This window comes from Manacus candei, unplaced genomic scaffold (genome assembly GCF_025592945.1).
Source record: "Manacus candei isolate 608988 ecotype Guabito, Panama unplaced genomic scaffold, ASM2559294v1 h1tg000014l, whole genome shotgun sequence".
Classification (NCBI taxonomy): domain Eukaryota; kingdom Metazoa; phylum Chordata; class Aves; order Passeriformes; family Pipridae; genus Manacus; species Manacus candei.
Genome location: NW_026138062.1, coordinates 30684522 through 30697241, shown reverse-complemented (window position 1 = coordinate 30697241; position 12720 = coordinate 30684522).

The window sequence follows — 12720 nt, the reverse complement described above, 5'->3', positions numbered from 1 at the left end:
AGCTTTTCATTCCCTTGTATAGCATCTACAGCAACAAGATCCTGCTTTGTAGTTGTTGCTCCTGTGCAATCATTGCTTTATGGCCAACATAGACAACATCATAGTTTACTATATGATATATGGATGCTTCTGATCAGCTCAGTTTTACTTTCTAGTTGGTTCCACAGTCTCAGTAGACTATACATGTGTATCATCAGCAGAACAGACCATTTAGTACATATTTTTTCATATACTTTTTGTATAATTTATTATATGCTGCACACTGTGGTATAAATCCACTGAAAACCTCATCTAAAAAGAAATTCCACTAGAACTAAGAGAGCTAGTTTTCATGAAAACTCAGCATCAACCCAGAATCATAACAAAACAATGTGTATTTGAGAGGAAGCCATCAGAGAACTTGAGAACTTGGAACATATTTCTCAGCACTGTTTTTTCTCCGTGTGTTTTTTCTCACTGGTCCCTAAGTAGCCCAACTAAGTAGCCCTTAGTAGTTGGAAAGGCTAAACAGATGACTGCTTAATTGTTCGAAGTACGAATTCAGTTGAAGTGTCATGGTACTTTATAGGTATTAATCACACAAACTCTTTTCCAATCCCCAAATCTGTTCTGTAGGTATATCTCCTGGCCATTTCTTCTATGTAAGCTGAATAATCAATAACTAGCATGAACTTCTAAAGTCAGTTTTCAAATTTTAATTCGAGTTTTGCCAATCTACTCAAATAGCATTACAAACATGTTTATATATATACACACGTACACGTATATATATGTACATTTATATATAATATATGTGTGCGTGCTCATATATGTGTGTGCATAAACACATGTGTATATGTATACATTACTTTCATACAGGAGCAGCAAGCACAATGAATAGAACATATATACTTATTTACTTTTTAATAAGTACAGACTTGAAAATTTTAGGGAATTTTTCTAAAGCAAGACTGAACTCAGTAGTAGTATTTTATAGCTGTTAGTGAAAGACCTTGTTGCATTTTCCTTTTTGTAGGGGTTGTGGCCCTTATACTGTTTTATTTTTATAGCTCTTTAGAACTGAAAAGCCAGAAACTAAACTAAACTCAGCTAAAACCATTGTAGTTAATCTAGGTGTGAAGCATGACATGAAAAAGGGAGTTTTGCCAAATTTCCACATGAAAAAATAATCAGCCTGGCTGAGTCACAAAAGCCAGCCCATGTCTACTTGTCTGGGATTTGGGGGACTTTTTTTCCTTTAGTTTTTAAGTAATGAAAATTAAAAAATCCTAAGAAACATTTATCTATGTTTTTCTACATCTCTTAGAATCCTGGGGAGGACTATAAATCTCAACCTTCTTCATATTTGGAAATACAGGGGGAATCCAATCTGAAAAAAATTACTTTAACAAAAATAAAGAGAGAAAGAGAGAAGGATAGAAGGAGAGAAAGAGAGAGAGAGAGTAAGAAAGAAAGCCAAGGAAGTTCACATGAATGAAATGCCTTTGGAAATCTCAGTCTTACACTACATCAGATTTACTAGAACTTGTGTCTCAGTCATGAGGAGGTACACATGAAAAGCTTAAAACTACATTCATTGACTCAAGCAAGTAGCTTCATATCTCAGCTTCATCGTTCAGATCAGCCCATGAGACAACTCTTGTCACCAAAACAATACACCAGCTGAAATGAAAGTTCCCTTGCTAATTTTTTACTCTTAAGGTGCAGAGGTCTTTCTTTTCCCTGAAGTAATCCTCTAAAGTTTAGATAATTTATAGCCTCTGTCCTCAATGTGCAGTAGATATTGTCAAAAATAAGCATGAAACAGATGAGTACAAAATATGGTTCGTTTACTTTTCTGTAAATGGGTTATAGTTACACTATAAAAGTTCTTCGAACTTGTGTGACAACAGTACTTGGAATTTTTCCCTTTGTCCAGAATTCCTTGAAATTTTTGTAAGGAGACCAGGACAGGTGGAACCCCAAGGAAAACAGAAATTGCCGCTGCAGCAGGTCAGTGTCCTTAGGCTTCATTTGGCACAAGAGGAGACACAGTAGAAGTGAGTCTGCTTGTCTTCAAGCATGGAGTGTGCTTTGTGTGCTGTAGGGGACAGACAGAGTGAGACTTCCAAATTGACAGGAGCTTTCCAAGGGACCCGGGATCACTGGGCACAGGTGGCAGCCCTAGAGAAAGTCCCTGGGATTGCTGAAAATGAGTCATCAGTACAGGACCCCAGGGGAAAAGGGAGAGTTAACCACGGGTCATTGTTATTTCTGTTTGACTTAATCACTAGAGTTTTATTACTTGGGAAGGTAATTAATTACCTTAGCCCAGATGTGAACAAAACCTAGTTCTTCAGTATTCAAAAGCTTTTCAGTCTCTCAGAAGCATTCACTAGGAAAAAGTCTGACAAAACTTCCTTGGCCAACTGATCATTGGCCACAACTTGTCATCTGTCATCAACTTGTGACACAAATAAAGCACTTTAAGGTATTTGCCCAACTGGCTGCTTCTGCAAAATGCCTATACAAGCACTCATGGCTAGGCTTCCCGAACGAAGATTTGGGAAAGGCTCTACCCACAAGCACTAATGACTCGGTGAATATACAAAGATACGAAGCAAGTATTCCCCTCTTACCTAAAATAACCTCTCCAAATGTTAGATAATTGCTGCTTCTGGATGCAGCGAATCCTTGCAATAATAGTTTAGCATAAAATATAGCAGAGCAGAGGATAAAGTAAAGACCAAGAGATATAAGGCAGTGTCTTAAAGTTAGTAGCTTCATTTATCCTTAAAATTTGTTATATGACAGTATACAAGCAACATGTTTCAAATGGGAAGCTAAACAAAAAGTGTTTGAAAAAAAAAATTCCATCAAGCAGCTAAGAAAAAAGCCATCTCCACATAAAGGCATTTTATTCAGAATGGGACAGTAAAAACCTAACCATTACTTTAATGGAATTTTGGGTCTGAGGTACCCAGGAAGATGGGAGGCCCAGATTAAAAAGGTGTGGACAAAGAAATGCTGGCACAATGCGTTGCTCGACTTGGCATGCTTACCAGTCATAGAGTACAAACTTTGCAAAACAGACCACCCATGGGAGCTGGCAACCCTCAGCCACAGCCTCCAGCTGCCATTAGGCTTAGGCTTCAGAGAGCCACAAAGCCCACAGCTTCAAGAGCCCTGGGGATAGTACTGTACTAGCATTGGTCACTAGTGTGAGCCCTGAGCTGTCCTTAGGGTTATTGTTAGAAAGCCACAGAGGCAGCAGCTCCAAGAACATTGGGGCTGGAAAAGACATACCATGGGGACCATACCACTGCACCAACATCGCTGCCTCCACAAATTACCAAACTGGACAACCAATGCTGCTGAAGACCTCATCCTCAGCCCCCAGCTGCTGTTAGAGTTAGGGTTTGGGTTCAGGAAACCACAAAGCCTACAGCTCCAGGGGCACTGGGGCTGGAAAAGGCATGCCAAGCAGACCATGGCACTGCACTAGCATTTCTGCATTCACACTTCACAATCTGAACAACCAATGCTGTTGGATACCTCATCTTCAGCTCATATTAGGGCTAGGGTTCAGAGAGCCATAACACCTACAGCTCTACGGACACTGAGTCGGGAAACAGCATGTCAAGAGGGGTACAGCACTGCACCAGCATTTCTCCTCAACATCTTTATAATTTGGGACACCCACAATGCTGAGGACCTCATCAACAGTCCCCAGCTGCCATTGATGTTAGCACTAGGTTTCAGAGGTCCACAAAGGCTAGAGCTCCAGGGACACTGGGGATGCAAACAGCATGCCATGGAGAGCATGGTGCTGCACCAACATTGCTATTGCAACGTGCACTGCTGGATGCAGTGGGCAAGGTGCAGGAGAGACGGATCATCTGTCTAGGGCTGGGGCTGGCCCTGCCACAGGTCAGGGAGAGGGATGACTGTACTTCCCCCAGCTCAGGCTAAACAAAACCAGAAACATACATTTATTCATATTATTCAAAACAGAAAACAGAGCCACAAATGTTTATGAAAGATGTAGGCAGAAAAAATAAAAGCAAAAATATGGTTAATCTGCTTATACTAAGGTAACATGAGAAAGTTTCCCTCATTCCAATATGCAGTGGATTTACTGTTCACTTCCTGAGGAGATGACAGTCAATGTCTGCCTTTGCCTGTGCCTCCTTTTTGAATTGATATCTCAGCTTTTATAGCCAATGTGTCCTTTAAAACCTCCAAAAGAATAAAGACTGGCTTCATCTTTCGCTGCTAAATGCTTCTTTTTGTGCCTGAAGCAGAAGTCTGTTCACCTTCATGAGCAGAATCAACCATAGAATCATAGAATACTAGAATGCTTTGGGTTGGAAGAGACTTTAAAGATCATCTAGTTCCACCCCCCCTGCCATGGACAGGGAACCTTCCCCTAGAAGAAATTGCTCAGGGCCCAATTCTACCTGACCCTGAACACTTCCAGGTATGGAACACTCACTACTTCTCTGGAAAACCTGTTCCAATGTCTCAACACCCTCACAGTAAACAATTTCTTTCTAGTATCTAATTTAAATCTACCCTGTTTCAGTTTAAAGTCATTGCTCCTTGTCCTATCGCAACATGGTCTTGTCAAATGTCCCTCTTTGTTTTACTCATAGTCCTCCTTTAAGTCCTTCTTTAAGGCTGCTATAAAGTTTCTTCTCAACTACAGCAGTGCTATAGCAACCACAATTTGCTGTGCTGTTTTACTAGTAATTTATTGGATCAGTTATATTACTTATAGTATTAATTTTAATAAAATTAATAAAACTAAATATTAATTGAATAGTCATTACAAATATAAAAGAATTAATATATTAATAGACATTTATCTATGAATAATTTTCTACAAAGTGTTCCATCAGGAGTCACCTGCTGTTTGTAACTGACCAGTACCAGGACTATGGCTAAACTGGGTCTGAACCCTTTGTCCTCTCTCTTTGGCAGCTTGTTGGTGTGACTCAGTAAGGAATGCATCTGTCATTGAATCCTGCATTCTCCATAATTTCATACTGAGAAACATGCAGTGTGCTGCATGTTTGTAGCACACTGGCTGTGTATAATTTATTCCTAATGTTTGTCCAGAGAAGACAGCAATCAATCAGTAAGGCAATATGTTTTGAGTACCTGGTCCTGAACTTCCACAGAGAAAGATGAGGCACATACTGTGCATGGATCTGTAAAAGGAAGATGAGAATGGGAAAATGAATCTCCCTATTCTCAATTTTGTAGGAGCTCTTGGATCTAGAATAAAGAAAAACAGTTTTCATTGTTTGCCAGCTTGCTTTTAAATAGAAAGTTTTGGCTATTTAAATTATTTTTCTTCCCCTTGTAACAAAGCTGTATTTTGTTGACACACTCATTTAGTTATGAGATGGAAGTGGGTGCTCTGACCTATTGCACACCAAGACATTACAAGACAGGGATTACAGGTCTATTTTTGTTGAAGACTATTAGTGAAGGACAGAAATCCTTTACTCGAGCTGGGCTAAGGACCGAAATAACTTTTTGTCCCCTGGTTCAGATTAGGTTTGTAGACCAACTCACACCTTACAGAAGGTAGAAAAAAAGGGGCACAAAGGTACAAGACCTGTTGTGTTACACAAACTCTGAACAGACTCAGGTGTTCCCGAGTCCTGTTATGTACCTATCGGATCACACTTCCTAAAAGTAGTATTTGCAGAAAGCCAGCAGAACAATTAATCCATCAGCTGATCAAAAGGGAGGAAGGAAGGGGAGGGAGAAGATCTACTGTGCAAATAAACAAACAAGACATTTAAACTAGAAGTCATCAAATTAGCATGACTAATGACATGCTGCAGGAAGGATTTCAAAGATGTGGAAATTGGTGGTCTATCATCCTAGAGATAAAAAAATCAGAGTTGTTAATATTCAAGAGCTTGCTTTTGAAGCTCTGGATAATTCACATCTCCTATACAGTTTTTCCATATAAAACCAACTGAGGCCACTGGAGAAGAATTGAATTTACATGGCAAGTTATATAGATGAAGAAGTGAGAAAACAAATAGGATGAATAACACGAGTTTCTTAAATTTTAAGTTCTTTTACATGAACAAAAGAGAAACGCTGTTTAAGTTAGCAGAACAAACAAAGCAAAGAATGGGAAGAAACCTCAAGTGGGAATGACTCAGCCTATAAACCTAAGGGCTCAGCAGGAAAAACAGACAAGGGAGACAGACACAAACTTAAATTTAAGGTAGAGGACATTTAAACTGGATTACATGGAAAAAAATCTGACTCAAAAAGTTATGGCAGATCAGGCTGCCAAGGGAAATAGGTCAAGATACAATTATCAAAGAATTTAACACTGGAACCAAAGAGCATTGAGAGGCTTATAACATTTCTATGAGGCAGATTCACCCTGATAAAGTTAGGGGCCCAGACTAGATAGGGCTGTGATTCTTTACAGACAGATTTCTCCTATAAAAAATGGAGTGGAATTCATTTTAGTCATTTCCAGTAAATTAAAGCACATCAAACAATCTTTTTTTTACTTAAATGCTGCAATGTGTTTGTCCTCAGAGTGTTTGTGCTGTGCCCAGGTTTACAAGGTTATTGCAGATTACAGCATTGTCATCTGACACATGCACATCATTAATGGTCAGGGCTGAAGCACTATTTCTGTAAAAAGCAGTGGGCTGGGGCAAAAGAGCTTTCTGGTCCAAGTGCCAAAAAACAATGCCAGCTTCTACTGCCATATGGCATGGGGACAAGCAGCAGGGTCAGCATTTCACAGTATGTTGCCTGGTTTCCTTCCCCAGATTGATGAGCTTTAGCCAAGGAGCTGTTCATATAGGCTTGAAAAGGAGTGCCACTTCTGTAGTCAGCCTGTGTGGATTTAAAAAAAAAATAATGTAAATATTCAGGGGTTGGGTTTTTTGGGTTCCCCTCCCCCTCCCTGAACTTTTTCTTTGCTTCATAACGGCTGAATGGTAACTTTTAAGGAAAGCTATCTGGAAAATCAATGTTTCTTTTGAGAAGAAAGTTAGAATTATGAAACAAGGGAATGTTTTTCTAAAAAAGATATTCACAGGACTCATATATTGAAGAGGTCTATTTTAATGACACCTGCATTCATGGTCAAAAAAATTCAGAACAGTGCATTCTGTGCTGGAAAGATCAAAATTATGCAATGCAACCTAGGACAGGAAGTCTAGGAGCAGCCATTTTCACCTCTAATTTCAGCACATCAAGTCAGAAAAAAGGAAGACAAAAGGGATAAAAAAAGAGGAAGGGTAATAACATCCCTTCACAATCAGGGAGGAAGCAGAAGTGGGAGAAAGAGGGGAAGAAGATGAGGGAGCTGTTGCTTCCTCTCAGGGCTTTCCTGCCATTATGCTATATTGCAGGACATTGAGATCAAGACCTCAAGTTGCAAGTGGGAAAAGGTGACACAAAAGCTGCAAAAACTGGTCCTGAATGCCCATCATACTGCCTGCAGCTCAAGGCAGCATCAAGCCAGCCCTGCACCCATCCCTTCAGCCTCCACAGCTCAGCACACCTTGCAGAAAGGCAGGAGGGTGCAACCATCAAGCTGCCCCTTTGGGCAGGAACACTGCAGGCTTCCATCTGCCTCTCTATGGCACAAGGGTCAACAGCTAATTTAGGTTTCTCTCAGCTTCTGAGCTGCTGATTTTCACAATACTTTTATGTCCTCAACTATTTTTTAGAATTCTGCCTCTTCTCTCCATATTCGTTGAAATCAGCCATGACAGACTCAGAAGTTATGAAGGAAGGAGTGGGTGAGGATGACAGTAGGACAGGCATAGAGGAAAAGAAGTAAGAGTTAAACTAATGGTATTCTGACAACCAAACTAATGAATTTTCTCCATAGATGCTGGCAAGTGATGGTACATTGACAGCTTTGGGGGGGCACAGGAGCCCCATTGGAGAGTGATTTAAGACACGAATGAAAGACAGCACATATGAGACTGAATGAAAGTCCTATGGGAGATTTTTCTTCCACATTTGGACTTCAAGTAAGTCCAAAAAGAGTTTGATGCTTGATTTCTAGCTATCCCATTCAATTTTCTGACAAGTCTAAATTTCCATTACCTCCTTTACAGTGTAACCCCAGTCACTGGAGGAGTAAGCACACAGCCCTAGTGTCCCAGGGAAACAGCTGTGTGAGGGAACTTGCTGCCTTTTGTACATTCACATTGAAATGTATGGCCATTTTACTCCAAATTCTCATGATTTTGTTTAACTTTTTCTCCCTCTGTTATCTTTTTCATGAAATAGTTTCTGGAAAAGTACTTTGAATTTATCCTCTTCACGTCATAGCCCATGTGCATCACCCATATGCTTCCTGTGCTTTGCTGTAGCTGAAAGCACTCGGGCTGAACAGGCTTTGAAAGCTTTGTCTTTAACTGATTTCCACATTTGTTTCAGAAATGGGAGCTCAAAGAAATATCCTCTTTCTCCTCTCCCTGAACTGGGCTGTGGCACCCAGTCACTGGGGTGGCAGAGAGGAGAAAGGGCACTAGGGCTTGAAAATGAGCAAATTTTTTAAAAAGGCCAAGGTTTCCCTGAATGTCACTGTCTCAAGTCAGGTGCAGCGTTGAGCTAGCCCCATCAAAATTTATTCTTTTTAGGAAAAAGGTCCCAGAAGGAGTCCTTGAACTTCACAGATATGGGCCAGACATCTTATTTTAAGCTCAGAGTGTTTATGCCAGAGAGAATAGAAATAAAAAGGATTTACTAATGCATCTCCTCCTGCCAACTGCATCCTTGCAGATATGTCCTTTCTCTCAGTTTCCACTTCGGCCAATGCCACTGATTTTTGATTGTAACAAACTCTACACAGCCCTCTTCATTCCTCCAGATGGTCTTTCCATCATCCTCGAGCTCAGGTCATGTCTGTTCCTTGCTGTTTCAGCAGATTCCTTGTTTCTAGGTGTACTACAGCTCAGCGCGCAAGCCTCCAGGAGGAGCTGGCTGCCACTCACAGATCACTGCTTCTCTAAAGACCAACTCCCACAAAATAAAAATTAACAAATAAACCAGATCTTGTCCATTTCATAAACTTTGGTTACTCAAACTGACATCTCATTTTCCTGCTTTTTTCTTTGAAGAGCTGTAGTACATCTGTGTTCTGCTTCAAAGATTTAAAATTGTCCACCAATCCAATGCTGGTGTCAGAGAGATGCCACATGTTGCTCCTGTGATTTGGGCAAGTTGAATAGTTTCTGGATACTAATAGCTGCACATGCTCACCAGAGGTTGTTAGAGTTTTACTTCTAAAACTCTTCACTCATTTGATGTGTCTCATGGCTTCCACCATGCCAGCCTGCTGTGAAGTTTCCCCACGCAGAGCATAACCCTGTAGTTCAACACAGCATCAGACCTGCAGACAAGAGGTCAAAGCATAAGCAGCCTATTCATTTGACCTAAAAGAAAAATCCACAGGTTTGGGAATCAGGCAGAAAACAGAAAGTCTAGTCCTTCAAAATGGGGAGCTGGGACAGCCCCTATGCTGGCATGGTCTGTGCGAGCCAGCTGACCGCTCCTCTCCTAAGTATAGAATTGCATTTCGCTGTCACTACATCATTTACACGCTCATGCAGTGTGAAATGTTCTGCAGCCAGAGCAGCTGGCTGGCCCTCACTGATTCCTGCCATGCCAAACCATTTAGACCATGAGTCACGGAAATCCTGGAGTCAGGAAACTCTTTCTTTGTTCACAGTGTGTCAGGTTTTTTGCTCTCCTCTTCAGCTCATCACTCTTCACTGGATATGTTCTCTTGATTTGCGAACTGCTGGTCTCCAGGAATTTCACTGCCACATGGTTATTTGTGGTTTGGATTTTTCCATCTATCTCAAATATATATATGTATTATATATATATATATATATATATCAGTCTCCATCCCACTCAAGCTCCAAAGATTGACTGAGTTCCTCTTTTAGGATCTTATTAGCAGCCTCAGGGCAGCACAAGCCACTTCCTGCCAGTCTGCATTCCTATATGGGGAATACAACGTCATTAAACCTTTCCAGTGGCCTCAGAAAATTTCAGCCTATGGGAGTTATGGTACCGTCAACCTTGAGTTCAAGTAGGAACCTACAAGTTTCCCTTCCAAGTATAGCTACTATAAAGGGTAAAGGTTGACATTTTAAAGGCAACCACTGCATATTTTACTCAAATTAGGCTACTGAGCATGCTCATACATGCAGTCAGTAAGTCTGCTACTTAACGGATTCATTTGGGTTACATGGGAAAGACTGCAGAGAACAGTGATCAATTTGTTCTGACATGAAAAGAGAAATGTATGACACTTTCTCATTTGCTACAGATGAATTAGAAGAAAATACTATAATTAATTATCTACAGGTGTTTTCTTAGCAACAACAAAAACACCAACACACTTCTCAAAAAATGAATACAGACAACTAAAAAACTTTTCTGTCACACACAAGTGAGGGAGGATAGTGTTCTTCACTGATGCATAGGAAATTGGACCTATATGAGGGAAAAAAAATCAGGATTTTCTCCTCCTTTGGCAAATTGAAGGGACCACTACTGCAGGAATGTGACTGCACATCTCTAGTGACACTTTAACCCATCATTTCAGTAAACAACCAAATTGCTGTGCTATAGCAGCAGGATTGTTTTCTACAACACACTTCCTCTCTTTGTGTTGTGGTTATCAATGCAGGGGGAACCACTTGGTGGGCCACTGTGCTTTGCTTCCAGCTCTGTGGCTGCAAAGTCAGCAGGTGGAGCGGGCCTGTGGGGCTCTGCAGCCTTCAGTAATTAAGTGTGCATTAAGAAAATAGTTTGAACAAATTTGTAACAAAAGGAATCTAGGCCAAATGCCTTCCTCAGTTGCAGTTTAATTTAGCATTGCCTGGTCAAAAATGAGATATTTCATATTCTTAAGGAAAAACTGAAACTGACAAATTCATTACTTGATCAGGCTAATCTAGTAAATTAAGAGGTAATTCTGAAGAAATAATGAAAATTCTCTAGTGGCATATTAATTATGATTTTCTTTTCAGCTATTAAGAAAGAAGGATTATGGATGTGGCCAAGAATAAAAAGAGATATATTTTCAGGGTCAGTGAATTTATCTTTTCAGGCATGTAACAGAAAAGAATAAACCGATTTCCTTCAATGCAGGCAATTTGAGAAGCCTTGGACCAGATATGTCCTTTTTTCACTATATTGCATAATTAAATTTGCTATACTTCAGACTTCAGTATCTGCTCAAATACATGCATATGCATGTTTTTTATCAAAAATCCAGTGAACTCTCATAACAGACAGTTATGTCTCAGTACTAGAAATTTAACTTTCTAGTCGTAATGTCATTTACTAAATTTGTTACCTGTGTATTTTGTTTCTCCTATCTAGAGCTTGTATAAAAGGATAACGATCTGGGGAGTATCCTGAAGCATTATGGTATATTTACATGGCAGTGGCACTTAAATAACAGTACCAAATTCTATGTTACATAAAGGGAAACAAATAGTGAATTACCAAGATTTCTGTTCAAGTGATTTCTCTGCCTGGAGTGCAATCTGTCTGCAGTTCAGAATGAGCAGCTGGACATAATCTAGATCCTATCTTCCTTATCAGTCTGTTGCCCAAACAGAAGAATCATGATAAGACTTGGATAGTTCTTTGATGTACTGCTACTAATCTTTACCTTTTTTTTTTTTTCACATTTCCAAAGTCCCATTTCCCTGAACATAACTGAAACAAGTAACAGAGGGCAAGTTGGAGTTTTGAACATGTTTCCTGTTTAGAAAAATGAAAGCAAAACCCCAACTCAACTGCTTTCCAGGGAAGACTTGATTATGACTATGTACTACTGATTTGCAAGCTGCCCACAGGGTTTCCGTTTGCTGCCTGATGTCTGCTGCCCCATTTAGTGTCTGGCATATGCTCACAGCCAGTGCAGAGGCAACAAACCAGCACCAATAGCTACATTCTTTAGTCCCTTTGCAGAAGCATATCTTTTAATATTATCATGGATTCAAGTATCATTCAAAAAGAGGATTTCACTAGCTTTCATTTATCCAGACTAAATGGTATTTCAGGCATCAGCAGAAGCTTTTGCTGACTGTGCAGTGCAGAGAAGCCCCATGGCTGTTGGCGTTTTCTGGCAGAGACCAGCAGTGCAAATGCTGGCACACAATAAGCCAGGGTTTAGCTTTCTACCTCCACCATGACAGGTGGAAAACACGGCCCAGGTAGCGCAGCTCTGGGGCACAGCAAGAACCTACAACCAGGGCAGCATCTAGGCTTAAGATTTTCAGAAACTGCCTTTTCCCATATTGAAAGTTAAGTGGCAACAAATAATAAAACTCTATGTCATCTATCATCCAGGAGCAAGTGACTGCAAGGTAGAGCCTCGGCATGTCTTCCATCATTGTCCTTTAGAAAGTATTGGAAAAACCTAACACATAGAGGTAATTTGGAGACAACACATGATGCCTCCTTTCCACATATTCCCAGTTTTACTGTGTATACAATGTTTAAACATAAATTATTGTGCCCCAACTTCCTCCAAGTCTTTCTTCTTTTGTAACCACAATATTTCTTCACATCCTCCCACTCTTTCAGTTTATTCAAAACAAAAATTCTTTGAAAGATCCAGATATAAAGAACAACAGTGTAGAACTTGATCCTGACAAACACAACATACACTTTTGAGGCCCTACCCCTTACTTTCATGAA